This window comes from Eptatretus burgeri, chromosome 3, assembly GCF_056783735.1.
Source record: "Eptatretus burgeri isolate ZD-2024b chromosome 3, Ebu_testis_v1, whole genome shotgun sequence".
In the NCBI taxonomy this organism is placed as follows: Eukaryota; Metazoa; Chordata; class Myxini; order Myxiniformes; family Myxinidae; genus Eptatretus; species Eptatretus burgeri.
This window is the reverse complement of record NC_140963.1, coordinates 145,237,545-145,252,675: the sequence shown is the minus strand read 5'-3', so window position 1 is coordinate 145,252,675 and position 15,131 is coordinate 145,237,545. Positions and strand designations below refer to the sequence as shown.

The following is a 15,131-nucleotide window of genomic DNA, read 5'->3' as shown; positions in this document are numbered from 1 at the left end:
AATCAACAGAGTTCAGAAGATCAATATATACTCTATCATCATTATTTTCCTTATCCAATGGTTTATCAAAATACATTGATTCATTCCTCACAGTTGAAGCTTGTCTACCATCTTTTGTGAGAAGAAACATTAATCTGGGGGTTAGTTTAACAGGGGGTTGAGCAGACCTCAAGAACCTTAATTCATCATTAAATATCAATACCTTTTCTTGAACAAGATGAAATATTGCTGGTTGTTCTGTTGGAATGAGTCCTGCTTTGGTTTTTGATTCCGCTGAATATTCATTGTTTTGAAGAGCATTCACAATATAAGCAGGGGGGTGATTAATCTCTTCCAGTTGTTGAAATAATCCTTCATCATCATATTCCCCTATATGCTCTAATTCTTCCTCTGTCATTTGATCAAAATATTTTAACATTTGAAGTTTTTTCGGAGAATATTCCGCTGTGGGAACTGTGGAAACATCTATAATTTTTTCTTTGGAAGTTTTTAAAAGTGGTTTGAAAAATTTCTCTTGTTTTCTTTCAAATGCTTCTTCACCCGTTAGTTTCTGTCTGTGTTTCTTCTTTATGTCTTCCTGTTGTTTTAGAACTTTTGAAACCAACTCTTGATCAACCTTAAATCTTCTTGTTCTTTCTTTTGCATCCATTTATTTATTGGAAAATATCAAACAATAGCTCATCTTGTTTAACAACAATATATTTATATTTTTCAGTCCTGTGCTTCATGTGATCTGCAAATTGTTTTTTACTGCATAATGTAGAACAATTGTCTCTCCAAAAATTGTTTATATCTATTGAATTTAACTTGAATAAAAGAAAAGTATTAGCATTGTTTCTGATGGAACGACGAGGAAGTTGAAAGTACGATTGACTAAGATAAATACAATTACAAGAAGAATGTCTCCCTCTTGTGTCATAGCTGGCCATTACCATTTGGTTTCTCTCATTAACACAATCATCAAAGATAACGAGGTTCTTTTATAATTTAACCAAATCTTGGGGAGACGGTATATCATCCGTATTATCACTAAGAATACAAGTTATCGGTTTTGATTTCTTTTTACATCTCTGTGCATCACAAAATAGTTGTATTATATCTTCAATGTTATAATAATTTAGGTTTTTTTGAAGTTTAAATAAACCGATTATATCTTCTTTTTGAAGACCAGCATTAAAACCTTGTGAGAGTAGTTGATACTCTGGTTGAAAACTTAACTTTGTGAAAATTATTAAATTATCATAATCTAAAAAGTTGGGAGTCAGGAGCATTTTCAAATGTAAGCAGGTTTTTCCGCATCCGCTTGAACCAACTATGAGACATCTCAATGAATTTGGGACATTTTTATGGTTGTTAAATTTTATCTTATTTTCCCAAATGGGTAAAAAATCATCCATTTATATATTTGGATAACAGGTTATTTAATTTATTATTGGCTTTTTTAGAAACTCTATATTTTATCCGAAGTTCAGGTTTAATTTCAAGATAATCCATTATTTTATTTATGCCATATCTTGTGTTGATATTTCCCTGAAAATCACATCCATGAATAATATATAACAACAATCCTTTGAACATTTCTCTAATACATTCAGTTTCTTCCTTTGTAAGGAAAAGTGTGTTACCCTCATACTTTACATTCATTTCTCGAATCAATCTTGGAAAGTAATTCATTTTTGGTGTAAATCTAAAAGAATTATTTTCCTTTTTATATTTTTTATTATCATTAATTAGAAGATAATCACAGAATACACATTGTTTATGGGCTTCTGACTCTGTTTGTCAGATATACACATATATGTATACATGTATATATATATATATATATATATATATATATATATATATATATATATATATATATATATATATATATATATATATATTTAGGGTTGTTGAAAAAAAAAAATACAAATTTCTCTTTGCATATTACAGATGGTCTTAGCTTTTCTTTCTAAAGTTTCATCCATAAGGTTTTTATTTTTTGATACTTTTTCTTGTTTCATTCCTTTTTCTAGTTTTGAATATATTGCCAGAAGGAGAGGAGAAACTTTTGTTGGAGATACTTTAATTGATGTTCTTCCAGGTATACTAAAAGCCCTTCCACTGAAGGAAATTGAAAAACTCATCTTATCCACCATAATTGTTTTTATCCAATAGTTGTTATATTTATTTTTGTTCAATTTTACATCCTTGACATATTTCTCAATATCTTTTACAAATGAAGAGTTTGATTGAAACTAGTCTTTTGTGTCTTGAAACATTGTATTTATTAAGTGAAAAAAGTTGGAGGATAAAATGGTTTTAAGCACAGATTCACCTATAAAATAAACGAAATTTTCATCAAGAAAATTTTAGTTTAAGCAAAGTTTTATCACATAAATATGGTGAATACAACGTACTGCGATGTTTGTAATCATGAATATAAATATTACAACAAAACACATTCAAACCAACAAACATACATTTAATCTATTTCATCAAATATCTCCTCTTGAGTTGGAAAGAAAACATTGTGATATCTGCTCAAAGGATGTTTTGAAGAGTAGTTATAATAGACATCTTCAATCACAACAACACAAGAAAAATGAGTTTAAAGTAAAGGGAGACTATTATATTGAAAACACTGATGGGGCATTTAATGGGAATATAAAAATAAGGATTTTTCAATTTGGAGAACCCGGTCCATCATCAATAGTTGAATCAATTGAAATAGTGAAACCTGATGTTGAAAAAGTTATTAAAAAGACATTAAAAGAAATGAAAACTTCAAAGTTTTATATGGGAGTGAAAATGAATATGAAAAGACAAGGTGAAGAACAAACTCCTTATATGAGAACAGTCTTCATTTTATAACATCATTTCAAGATTTTTTGAATGGTGGGGTTTATGAAGAACTATCAAGACAAGAGGAGGATGTTGATAATACAGTGGTGGGAAGTGGATTTAATATTTTAAAAATCATCTTTTTGGATATACACATTCTAAAATCAAACCCTCTGAAAGCTTCTTCTTTTATTGCATTACCAAAAGAAATAAAACTAAAGAAGGCAGTTGTTAATATTAAGAACAATGATAATAAATATATTTTCTCTGGTCTGTTCTTGCTCACTTACATCAACCAAATTGTAATTCAGAAAGAGTAAAACAATATATGAAATATGGGAATACCTTGGACATTAAAGATTTTAAATTCCCAATGCCACTAACAGATATTCCTAAATTTGAGAAAAAGAATAATCTTTCTATTAATGTAAATGGATTAACGGATACAAACAAAGTTCAAATATTAAAAATTTCAAACAACTATAAAAATGAAGAAACACACATTGATCTTTTATATTTTAGTGTTGGAAAAAATTCACATTATACATCCATCAATAATATTTATCAAGATTAATCTCTTCTCAGGTATTCAGAACAGCAAACAAAATATATCCTTGTAAGCGATGTCTTAATTCATTTCATACAAATTAACGATTAGAACAACATTCAAAATATTGTAGTAATCAGAAATCAGCTGCAATTACAATGCCTAAACCTGGTGAAAATATTTCTATTGAAGATTATAATAAATCTATCATGCACCCATTTGTGATGTACGCTGATTTTGAATGTATCCTAAAAAAGATAAATACTGCTTCTCCTAATCCAAAAGAATCACATACAAATAAATATCAAAAACATATTCCTTGTGGTTTCTGTTATTATAGCAAATCATCTGTTGGAGAAAAGTAAAATAAACTTGAACATTATAGTGGAAAAAAACCTTCACAACAGTTTGTAAAATGATTAGAAAAGGATTGTATAAGACTAACTAAATTAATGAAAGAAACAAATGAACCGATGGAATTAACCGAAGAAGAAAAATTAGAATTTAGAAAGAACAATATCTGTCATATTTGTGAGGGGGAAATTGAGCAGTCCAAAGTTAGGGATCACATTGTCATCTTACTGGTAAATATAGAGGTCTCGCTCATTCATGTTGTAATCTTAATTATAAATTTCCTTCTTTTATTCCAGTCTTTCTTCATAACAGCGCTAACTATGATACACATCTATTTATAAATGAACTTTCAAAAACACCAGGGAATATTTCTGCCACAACAAACACAAGTCAAAAGTATATTTCATTTACAAAAATGATATTCACAAAACCTTTAACTCGTATTAGGTTTCTATATTCTTACAAGTTTATGGAAACACCACTAGCCTACCAAGCATCAAATCTAAGCTCCACGGGGTCTTTTCCAAATCTTAATTCAATCTTTCCAAAAGAGGAAATTCTAACTAAAGAGGAAATTCAGATTAAAGAGAGAATTCAAATTAAAGAGGAAATTAATGAAGAAATTCGAACTGAAGATGAAATTCTAATTATAAAGAAAATTCAAACAATGAATGAAATTATAACTAAAGATGAAATTCTGATTAAAGATGAAATTCTGATTAAAGAGGGAATTCTAACTCGAGAGGAAATTCAAACAAGGAATGAAATTCAAAGTAAAGAGAAAATTCTTACAAGTAAGGGAATTTATCCTTATGATTATTTGGATTCATTTATGAGATTTAAAGAAACACAACTTCCTTCAAAAGAAAGTTTCTATAATAACCTTTATGAAGAAGAGATAAGTGATAAGGAATATAAACACGCACAAGAAATTTGGAAAATATTTAAGATAAAGAACCTTGGAGAATATCATGATTTGTATCTAAAAACAGATGTTTTATTGTTAGCTGATGTGTTTGAAGCTTTTAGATCACTCTGTCATAATAAAAATTGTTATGGATTAGATCCTGCCCACTATTTCACAGCTCCTGGTTTAGCTTGGAGTGCAATGTTGAAAATGGCAAAACAAGATATAGATTTAATCAGTGTGTTGATATGCTTTTGATGATTGAGAATTCTAAGAGAGGTGGAATATCACAAGTATGTTCAAAAAGATATGCTAAAGCAAATAATAAATATCTTCCAAATTATGACAGTGAAAAAGATAGTAATTATTTGATGTATTTTGATGCTAATAATTTGTATGGATGGGCAATGTCTCAATCTCTGCCTTATGGTAAATTAGAGTGGGTGGAAGAAAAGGATTATGAAAAGGCTTTGATGAATATTGTTATTTCTTCTCAAGAGGAATTGAATGACGAAGAAGAAGGTTATTATTTTGAAGTTGATTTGAGGTACCCGAGTGATCTTCATAATAAGCATAAAGACCTTCCTTTTGCATGCGAGAAAGAAACCCCAAAGAAAGAATGGTTAAGTGGTTATCATAAAAGTTTTAATATTAAAGGCAAATCAACAGAAAAGTTATTAACAACATTCTATGATAAAGAGGGATATGTTTTGCATCAGAGAAGCTTGAAACAGTTTTTGAGAGAAGGATTGAGAGTAGCTAAAATTCATAGAGTTTTAAAATTTAAACAAAGTCCTTGGATGAAAAAGTATATTAAATTCATATCAATACAGATATGAGAACAAATACAAAAGTAAAATTTGAAGGGGAATTCTATAAATTGATGAATAATGCTGTCTTTGGAAAGACAATGGAAAATGTTAGAAACAGGCAAAACATTAGATTTGCAACATCTTGGAAAGAAGCTTCGAGATTGATAAATAAACCAAGTTTTAAGAGAAAGTGATTTTTTCAGAGAACTTTTCTGCTATTCATATTGAAAAGGAAAGTATTGTAATGGATAAACCAATTTATATTGGAACAGCAATTCTTGATTTATCAAAGATATTGATGTATGATTATTTGTATAATGGCTTAAAGAAAGAGTATGGTGAAGATGTTTCATTGTTGTATATGGACACTGATAGTTTTATCCTAGATATAAAAACTGATGATGTTTATAAAGATATGAAGAAAAATATTGTAGTATATGTTACAAGTAATTTTAGTAAGAAGAGTGAGTTATTTTCCAAAAAGAATGAAAAGGTTATTGGTAAGTTTATGGATGAGTTGGGGGGAAAAGTAATGAGTGAGTTTATTGGATTGAGAGCAAAGGCATATGCTTATAAGTATGGTGATGAGATTGATAAAAGGTTAAAGGGAATAAAGAAATATGTAATAAAGAAATCAATAACTTTTAGAAATTATTATAATTGTTTGATGAATAAGAAAGAAGAATATAGGAAAATGAATACAATAAGAAGTTATAAACATAACATATATAGTGAAGAAGTAAATAAAAAGGCATTCGGAGCCTTTGATGATAAGAGATTTATTTTAGATAATGGAATACATTGTGTTCCATATGGATATTGTATGATAGAGTGTATAGAATAGATTGTGTTTTAACGATGGGAAGATGGGTTAGGGTTTTTAAGGGCTACCGCCACGTTTTTTCACAACATATAAATGGTAAAACCAAGTATTAATCAAACTAGAGAGTGGAGAAAATCTCAGTCTTGGTATATAAATGGAAAACATAATGAATGTGAAAAATATCAAATAAGTCTTATTGAAAAAATAACTAAAACAAAGGTGTGGTGAATTGAAGGTCGTGACGTGTGATCACATGCTGCCCGGCTGGAGCACAGAAGAGATAAAGCTGCGGTTCGGCTCGGTCGCGGGGATTGTCCCAGGGGCATTGTCGTTTTATGTCGGCGGCTCACTTGGTGCTCATTGAATGGTGAGAATACTGATTGATATATAATACTGATTTATTTTGCGGTGATTAGTTGCGCGTGTGTACCTTACTGCTTATGTACTCCTTGCTGCGTCTGTATTTCCTGGTGTGCCCGTAGAAGCGGCTTCAATGAAATGGAATAAAGCCTATACTCTGAAGGTTCTTCTCTCGTCCTCATTTCAATTTATTCCATTTGGTTTTCTCGGCTCTCTCAACCAACGATGGACAAGATCTACAAACCAGAGAGGTTCGACGCAGACCCAAACGCGACTGACTCAGAAATGAAATGGTCGCATTGGTTCCGTTCCTTCTCACACTATCTGACCATCATCGAAGAGGGAGCTGACGAATTGGCCGCCCTCGTGAATCATGTCTCGCCCGGCGTATACAGGCTCTTCTCGGAGTGCAACACTTACGAAGCAGCGATCGACGTGCTGCAGGCGCTCTACGTGAAGCGCAAGAACGAGGTATACATACGACATCTTCTCAACACACGCAAGCAAGCAGCTGGGGAGACAATCGATCAGTTCCTGCAAGCTCTGAATCAGCTGGGAAAAGACTGCAGCTTCCGGGCCGTAAGCGCCGAGGAACACCGAAAGGAAGCGACCCGGGAGGCATTTATCCAAGGACTTAGATCAGCCCACATACGGCAATGCTTACTTGAGAAAGCGCAACCCACTCTTGAAAAGGTAGTCGATCAGGCTCGAGCGATGGATACGGCACAGCAGCAATCTGAGTCATTTGGGACACCGATGCTGCTAATGAATGCTGCTACGGTGGGAACTCAAGGAACCCCACTGACACAGACACAGCCAGACACAGGGGATGGAGAAACACCCGAGGAGCCGGATACCCAGGCCACGTCAAACTCCTCAGCAACTGCTCCGGTTGGTAAATGTTTCTTTTGTGGGTACAAAAGACACCTCCGCCACAAATGCCCCGCCAGAGATGCCACATGCATGAACTGTGACAAGAAAGGGCATTATGCCAGGGTATGTAAATCTACTCTAAGGAGAAATAAACCCACTTCTGCGGCTCTCTACTCGCAAAAGAAACTAACTGCAGCCTCCCCGGGGAATCTATCCAAGGCTATCATCAACGTACGAATTAACAGGCATATGGGTGAGGCACTGATTGATACCGGAAGCTCTGAAAGTTTCGTCAACAGCTCGCTAGTGAAGGGCAGGAAATGGAAAATCCACCCGACAGACAATACGGTATGCATGGCCGCCACATCACTACAGTCCCGCGTACGAGGGTACTGCAATGTTGAATTGGACGTAAAAGGGTACACGCATCGGGATGTAAGGGTACTGGTGCTTCGTGATTTGTGCGCAGATGTAATTCTGGGTCATAATGTCCTCAAGCAGCACACGAGCGTCGAAATACCCTTTGGAGGAAGCAAACCTCGTCTAATTTTAAATGCCTTGACTACCGCAGAGGTAACGTCCCCCCAGCTGTTTGCTAACTTGTCGCCGGCCTGCAAACCGATAGCGATCAAATCGCGGCGATATACCACTGCTGACATGAATTTCATCACTTCAGAAACCAAGCGATTACTGGAAGAAGGAATTATAGAACCGAGCGATTCGCCATGGCGCGCACAGGTGTTGGTGACCGGCAGCCAGAACCATAAGAAACGAATGGTTGTCGATTATTCCCAAACGGTCAATCGCTTCACCCAACTCGACGCCTACCCCCTGCCGCGCATAGACGAGATGGTCGAATGCGTGGCCAATTATAAGATATTCAGCACCATCGACTTGCGAAGCGCCTATCATCAAATTCCCATCCGAGAGGAAGACAAACCTTACACCGCATTCCAGGCAGGTAGGCGCCTCTTCCAATTCAGGAGGATACCATTCGGCATCATGAATGGAGTAGCTTGCTTCCAACGGGTTATGGACGACATCATCTCAGATGAAAACCTCAAAGACACTTTTGTTTACGTGGACAATGTCACAGTGTGCGGTAGGGATCAGGGGGAACATGACATGAATCTGGACAGATTCTTGAGCATTGCTAGAAAATATAATCTGACTCTCAACTACGAGAAATGCGTATTCTCGGCAAGGTCAATTGACCTTCTTGGCTACACGATAGCCGACGGCACAATTAAGCCTGATCCTGAACGATTGCGCCCACTTCGTGAGCTACCCCCACCTCAGGACCTACAGACAATGCGCCGGGTGATCGGCATGTTCGCTTACTATGCGAGATGGATTTCGCAATACTCCGAGAAAATACATCCCCTAGTGCATTGCAAAAACTTTCCACCAGATGCCGCTGTTGTAACAGCTTTCCACAACCTCAAAGACGATATCAGTAATTCCGTGGTATTATCGATCGATAGCTCGGTGCCCTTCGTGGTGGAGACAGATGCTTCAGATCACGCGATAGCTGCTACGCTTAATCAGTCTGGGCGACCCGTCGCGTTCTTCTCGAGAACTCTCTCTGGAAGCGAGCAGAGACACTCGGCAATAGAGAAGGAGGCGTACGCCATCGTCGAAGTGCTGCGTAAATGGAGACATTATTTACTGGGAAACCACTTCACGCTCGTTACGGACCAACGATCCGTGGCATTCATGTTTGATGGGAAAAATAACGGGAAAATTAAGAATGAAAAAATTATGAGATGGCGGATAGACATAGCCTGCTATAGTTACGACATTGTTTACCGGCCCGGGAGGGAAAACCCTGCTGCAGACACCTTCTCGCGGGTCTACTGCTCGGCGACAATCAGTCGGGCTTTGCAAGACCTCCATGTGTCCCTGTGCCACCCGGGGGTAACCAGAATGGCACATTTCGTACGCAAACAGAACCTGCCCTATTCTATTGAAGATATTAAACAAATGAATGCTTCATGCCCTGTTTGTGCTGAACTAAAACCCAAATTCTATGGTGCGGCTTCTGGCAGACTGATCAAGGCCACTTCTCCCTTCGAGAGACTAAACATTGACTTCAAAGGGCCCCTGCCGACCGAGACAGACAACAGATACATATTCACTGTTGTTGATGAGTATTCAAGGTTCCCTTTCGCGTTTCCGTGCTCGGATATGACCTCGGGCACTGTCGCGAAATGTCTGTCTGACCTCTTCGCTATGTTTGGGAAACCTTCGTACATACATTCAGACAGGGGGCCGTGTTTCATGTCGGCCGGGCTAAAACAATTCCTATTAGAACACGGCATAGCGACTAGTCGAACGACGGGTTACAACCCACAGGGTAATGGGCAGGTGGAAAGGTATAACGGAGTCATTTGGAAAGCCGTAACTCTGGCATTGAAATCAAGAGGACTGGGCCCCGAGCGGTGGGAGGTTACCCTTCCCGACGCTCTGAATTCCATACGCTCTTTGCTCTGCACGTCCACCAATGCAACTCCTCACGAACGAATGTTTACTCACCAACGACGTTATGTTGACGGCCAATCGGTGCCCAACTGGCTGACCCAACCCGGAACCGTGTTCATGAAACGCCCGGTACGACAAAGCAAGTATGAACCCATGGTGGAAGAGGTCGAACTCATCGATACTAATCCTGAGTATGCTCATGTCAGGCTCCCGGATGGCAGGGACACTGTGTCGGTCCGCCATTTGGCTCCCTCAGGCACTCCTCCCGCAGGTACACCACCATCTGGCACACCTCCCTCTGACATCCCCTCCCCAGGTGTTCCCCCCCCAGGGACTCCATCCGAGAAGGGTGACGACGGAGCTACCGTGTTCCACCCGAAAGCGATCGGGGAGTCATCTCCGGCACGAGTCGAGGCTCACCAAGAGGATCGGAAGCCTCCCTCAAGTGAAACCGCCATCTACTCCCGGAGAGGCCGACGAACAATACCCCCTCGCCGACTCAATCTGTAAAGGGGATTATCGGCATCCTCGATGCTCATGCTCCTATATGCTCGTCACATAATATATCGATGCTCATTACCATGCTCCTACAACTCAAAATAACCCTCACTGCTTGGCATGTATGCTTCTGTAGCTTAGATAGTTCGCATTGCTTGAAATGTATACTCCTGTAGCGCTGAAGTAATCATGGTGTGTTAGCTGGGCCTCTAGTTACATTTTAAAGATGGGGAGAATGTGGTGAATTGAAGGTCGTGACGTGTGATCACATGCTGCCCGGCTGGAGCACAGAAGAGATAAAGCTGCGGTTCGGCTCGGTCGCGGGGATTGTCCCAGGGGCATTGTCGTTTTATGTCGGCGGCTCACTTGGTGCTCATTGAATGGTGAGAATACTGATTGATATATAATACTGATTTATTTTGCGGTGATTAGTTGCGCGTGTGTACCTTACTGCTTATGTACTCCTTGCTGCGTCTGTATTTCCTGGTGTGCCCGTAGAAGCGGCTTCAATCAAATGGAATAAAGCCTATACTCTGAAGGTTCTTCTCTCGTCCTCATTTCAAAAGGTAAATAAAACAAATAAGCGAATCAATTTAAAAACTAGTAAGTTTGAGGATGTAAAGAAAAAAATTAATATCCTTGAATGGACTGAAAACTTTGATGGTTATCAATTGAACAATGGAAAAACAATTTAGTATAATCTCAAAATGATATGTGGCTCAAGAGGTGGTCAAGCAAGAGCATTAAGAGAAGTTTATCATTTCGTAATGGCACAAAAGGGGTATCCTAAAAAATATAAAGATTCAAATGTTTTGTTTTTAAATATTTTAGATGGGGATTATTGTGCAAAGAAAATTAAACTATTGAAGGAATTTGAGAATGAACAAATGTTTATAGGTTCAATGAGTGAGCTAAACAATATGCATTGGTTATTTGAAAAAGTGTCCCTCGGCTTACATGTTTCAGATATTTCTTCAGAATCACCTTTAACTAATCACATTATTACTACTTTACTGCTTGAACAAATATTTATCTTATTGCATTGGTTATTTGAAAAGTACCCCTGGTTAAAAAGGGAGACAAAAAATATACCTTGGGAGAAAAAGGGGGGTTTATTTTTGAGGGAAAAGAAATATGAATCGCTGAAAATCCCCCATTCATTACATGGGGAAAAGTGAGCCAGACTCAGTATATTCACCCTACTAAGAAGATTTAAGGAAGATCAAGAAATGGTTTCAAAAGTTGTTTTGCAACAGGAAGACATAAAGAAGAAGCGCAGACAGAAACTAACGGGTGAAGAAGCATTTGAAAGAAAACAAGACAAATTTTAACCACTTTTAAAAACTTCCCAAGAAAAAAATTATAGATGCTTCCATAGTTCCCAGAATAGAATATACTCCTAAAAAACTTCAAATGTTAAAAGATTTCAGTCAAATGACGGAGGAAGAATTCAATAGAATAGGGCACCGTGTCCTGTCGTTTTTTTATTTTTTTTTTTTTTTGTATACCTTGGTCGAGGCTCGTATGAGAGCTAACACATAACTCACAGCAAGGAGGCATGAGACAAGAGGGGTGGGAGTGGAAGGGACAAAACAGTGGGGAACAGACACATTAGGTGAACTGTGGAAGGGAGAGGGATGGGGATGGGACAGGGAACATGGCGAAGAGAAGATGGACATTTCAGGGACTTTCAGGAAGGAAAGCAGGAGAAATGAAGGAAGTGGGCTTGGGTGGATTATCGGGGGTAGAAAAGATCGAGGATTTGGATGGGGGAAGATAAGAGGTGGTGGTGAACAGCTGTTTTGAAAGCCTGCAGGGAAGAATGGGAAAGAATAGAGTGAGGAAGTTTATTCCAAAGGCGGGAAAAAAGAGGAATGAAAGAGTGAAGATGAGCAGTGATTCGTAATTTTGGTAGTTTTACCAGAAGGGGGTTGTTGGCGGACCTTGAGCGCCCTGTGGAAATGTGGTGGGGACAAATCGCAGAGAGAGCAGGGGGGGCAAGGCTGGAGAGGAGTCGGTAGAAGACAGAAAGACCACCGACCAACCTGCGGTGATTGAGTGAGAGGCCCAAAGACTCAGCTTCATTGCGGGAGATGCCGATGATCTTAAATGCCCTGGTTTCGACAGCGTGAAGCCGAGAAAGGTGGGAGGCAGGAGCACCAGCCCAGAGGGGAGAGCAGTACTCCATCAGGCTACGGACAAAAGCTTTGTAAGTGGTCAGGAGCTCAAGAGGGCCCAGGAAGGACTTAGCACGACGGAGGATTCCCAGTCGGCGACTGGCTTTTGAGGCGAGGTTGGAAATGTGACTTTCCCAGGAAAGGTCATGGCAGATAGTGAGACCTAGAAGCTTGAAGGAAAAGACTTCTTCCAGAGGATTGTTGAGAAAGTGGATGGGGGGGTTTTGTAAACGGTCCTTTCGAAGAGACATAGTGAGAGTGTGAGATTTGTCTGGATTGAAAGACATGTTCCACATGTTGGACCAGTTTGTGATTTTATCCAGATCTGCAGTGAGTGAAGAAGCTGCTGCTTGCCGGTCTGAGGGATGACAGATGGTACGACAGAGGGTGGAGTCGTCGGCAAAGAGAAATAGAGGATTTTCCAGAGAGTCCGAGAGATCATTGATGAAAACCAGAAAAAGAACAGGGCCCAGAACGCTACCTTGAGGAACTCCAGCCTGCACAGGAAGAGGGGATGAAAGAACTCCATTTAGGGCCACACGTTGACTGCGACAGGAGAGGAAGTCTGCGAGCCATGAGTGGAGATGGCCTTGAATACCATGGGAAGAGAGTTTGGTGAGTAGGGCAGGGTGCCAGACTGTGTCAAAAGCACATGATATGTCCAGGGATATGGCTCGGATTTCCTGTCTGGCATTGAGGACCTCCATCCATTGATGGGAGAGCAGAAGCAGCATATCCAGGGTAGAGTGACCTGGTCTGAAACCAAATTGATGATTGGAAATAAAGCCATTGGAGAAGAGGAAGGATTTCATGTCTGAAGCGATGATGGATTCCATCACCTTGCTGATGATTGGGGGAAGGCTGATTGGTCTGTAGTTACAGGGATCTGTTTTTGCACCTTTTTTATGCAGGGCAGTGATGTTAGCAGATTTCCAAGCAGATTTTGGTTTGGTAAATAAATGGCCAAAATTTGGGAACCACTTGTCCGATTAATATCAAACCTTGAAAAGGCACATCCGCAGGGCCTCAGCAATATACCTGGCAAGTTTCAATGAGATCGGACCAGTGGTTGTCAAGAAACAGCGGTCGCAGACAGACACACAGAGATTGCTGGAATTATAGATAGATAGGAGAATTAGAATATGAAGATGAAGGATTATTTCAACAAGTGGAAGAGATTAATCAAAACCATGATGATATTGTGAAGGCTCTTAAAAACAATGAATATTCAGCAGATTCAAAAACCAAAGCAGGACTCATTCCAACAGAACAACCAGCAATATTTCATCTTGTTCAAGAAAAGGGATTGATATTTAATGATGAATTAAGGTTCTTGAGTTCTGCTCAACCCTCTGTGAAACTAACTCCAAGATTAATGTTTCTTCTAACAAAAGATGGAAGACAAGGTTCAACTGTGAGGGATGAATCATAGTATTTTGATAAACCATTGGATATGAAAAATAAGGATGATGGAGTATATATTGATTTGCTGGACTCTCTTAATTACAGGGTCAATATATCTGGTAAAAGTAGGAAGAATGAGAAGGAGAAACACATTATTCAGGCTTTAAGTAGGCTTGGTTCAGGTGTTAGTTTTCTTCCAAATGATCCATCACATTAGTTGACTGTTGTTGTTGTTGTTGTTGTTGTTGTAAGGTAGAAAGAAGGCTGGAAATAACAATTGTTTTAATGAAGCAACAGCCATTTTAGACAAGTTGATGAACATGAAAATAATTAATAAATGTCAACACAAAGATATTTTATTTCATATTACAAAAGATGAGAAGCACAATCCTTATTTTTAATTTCACAACAAGCGACCACACATTCATTTCCATATCCACGACAACAAGATGCAACAATAGAATATGAGGCGTCTTTATTGTCTTTGGAAACTTATTTTTCCTTGTTTAATATCACAGAGAAAAATGAGAAGTTTAGTTATAATCCAGGAAGTGGATACAAAAACGATTGATCTGCAAGGTTGGAGTAATCATCTGAACACTCCATATTCTGAATAAAACATACTAAGGTCGAGTTTGGTATTAAATAGGAAAGTTGATGACGTCAATGAAATGAGAAAACAATGGGTTTTTTCGGGTGTGTCTCATGAAGGAAATGACTTTGGGCTTTGGGGCTTGGTTCAGTCAAGGGAGCTTGTCTGACTCATTTTAACATGAAAATAAAATGAGTCAGACAAGAGCATGAAGAGAAGTTTATCATTTCATATTTGCTCAACAAAGATACTTACACCAAGAACCAAGTTCCAAGTTATTCTTTGTGAATATACTCGATGGAAATGAATGTTATCAGAAAATTAAGTTATTCCCCAAAGTAGAACATGAAAAAAATATTCATTTGTTCACTCTTTGAGTATAATGAAAATATGAAAGGACTGTGATTATGTTGGGGGGGGGGGAGAAGTGCTTCAATCAGTAAGTTGCTTATATGGGAGGGAAGGGGATAGGTGGGG

The 15,131-nt window shown here is 38.2% G+C and overlaps 1 protein-coding gene across 4 annotated transcripts in view; it reads right to left on the bottom strand.

The window, feature by feature from the left end:
• Positions 1–15,131, bottom strand: part of LOC147031219 (uncharacterized) — a 196,862-nt gene that overhangs the window by 109,622 nt on the left and 72,109 nt on the right. The gene's annotated exons all lie outside the window — the stretch shown is intronic.